Raw genomic sequence first — 1,847 nt, forward strand, 5'->3', positions numbered from 1 at the left:
TGCCCGTGGGCCTGTGCAGACACCCGCCTGAGCACCCGCCGCTCAGGCACCCAGGTTTCTCTTCGAACGTCTGCTGCTGCCAAGTTCATGTCACGCGCTCTCAGTCATCCCCGTAGAAGGACAACGGCCGCCGAGTGGGGAGAGCAAATTTGCAGTTAGTTTAGCAAATTGTTGCTCTTTCTATGTGGCGGACAAGTCGCTTTTCTCTTCTGACTGGGTTCCGTGTATCTTGGGGGGAGGGCTGGGGGGGGACCTTGAGCGGGGTCGTGGGGGCTGCACGCGGGGTCCTGCTGGGGTGCAGAGTGGCTTCACGGGCGATTCGGGGCCCACGGTATGTCGGCCTCTTCCTTGTCATGGGGAGAGTCCACCAGTCTCCTCAGTCTTCTAGGGCCCCCTTGCCGACCTGGTTGGGGTACCCCGAGTGGGCCCTGAGTGAGGACCTGGGTGTGTGAGGCGGGAGGGGAAGGGGTGGGGGTAAGTGTGTCGCAGAGGCTGCCGCTGCTCAGGGAGCGGGTGCAGCGTCTCTGGAACCCTCGGGTTCTGCATGGAGCTCGTCTCAGAGTCACCAAGGGCCAACGAGCTAGGGTGTCTGCTCTCGTCCAGTGGGGCTCCCTCCAGCCCCGCCACGGGCCAAGCAGCCTTCCTATGACCAGAGAGAGACAAGAGGTCCTGCCGTATCAGGGGTGCGGAAGGAGTGTGGGGCATCGGCAACATCCACGAGTGGGGACCCCTTGGTCCGCAGGCTTCCACGTCCTTGGCGTGAGGCCGAAGGTCACCGATCGGCCGGCACCAAGGACAGGTCCACATGTCATGGTTCTCAGTGTGAACCGTGCAGCCTCTCAGCTCCCAGATCGCTGACCTGGGAGCAGCAGTTGAGCTGCAAGGAGCTTGGACGACTGATTTCAGGGGGCATCGTTTCCCCATTAGGGATAAAGGGGGTCTGGAGGTCCTCTGAGCACGCTCCTGAGCCTTAAACTCTGGCTTGCTTAACCCCTTCTAGCCTTAGTTTCAGGTGTCAGGTGGCCTTTGAGGGCCCGGCCAGTGCTGGGGTCCCCGCGAACACTCGCTCCAGGAAGGCCCGGGCGTGGGGGCCGCCCTGGCATGTGACAGGCGGGCACGTGACAGGTGGGCTCCGCCCGCGCCTGCGAATCCCTCGCCAGCACGAAGATGTGTTTACCGCATCGCGACGGTGTCTCAATTCTGGAAGTCGGTCAAAAGATCTGCGAAAAGGGGGCGTCGGCGAAATTGGGCTTTGGGGTTCGCCTTGGGGTCCGCTCTGGGGTCCGCGTAGCGCTGGCGCAGGAAACTCTGGCCGCTCGGCCTCTCCTCCCTCCCCCTCCGCCCTCTGTGCTCCCAGCCGGGCCTCAGAAGACGGCGTTTCCACGGCACGGGGGGGCGGCTCACGCCCTCACGGAGACCACGTGACGACCCAGCTCGTCCCTCTTGGGCGTGTGTTTCTCTGGGGACAGTGGACCCCCTTGGGAGCCCCCCCGCTCCCACCCAACACCCCTTCCTGGTAACGCCCAGTGGGAGGGAAAGGGGTCCCCGGTAGACGAGGGTGCAGGACGCGCCACAGCCCCTCCGGTGCCCGCCCCCACCCCACGTCACCCTCGGCGTCACCGCTGCCAGCAAGGCCCCTGTTCGGTGCGGCGTGTGCCAGCGCCAGGCCGCGCCGCCCAAGGCCCGGGCTGTCCGCTTTCGGTGGAAGGTGACTCGGTGCACTGCGTCCACTCTCACTCCTCCGGGGACACCGTGGATGTGAGTAACTTGGAGGTTGGCGAGCGCCCACATCTGGGTTATTTCAGGGGCCCCAGGCTGGACCCCCACGAAGTCTTAGGCCTGTGCAG

This window comes from Pteropus vampyrus, unplaced genomic scaffold (assembly GCF_000151845.1).
Source record: "Pteropus vampyrus isolate Shadow unplaced genomic scaffold, Pvam_2.0 Scaffold376, whole genome shotgun sequence".
Lineage (NCBI taxonomy): Eukaryota > Metazoa > Chordata > Mammalia > Chiroptera > Pteropodidae > Pteropus > Pteropus vampyrus.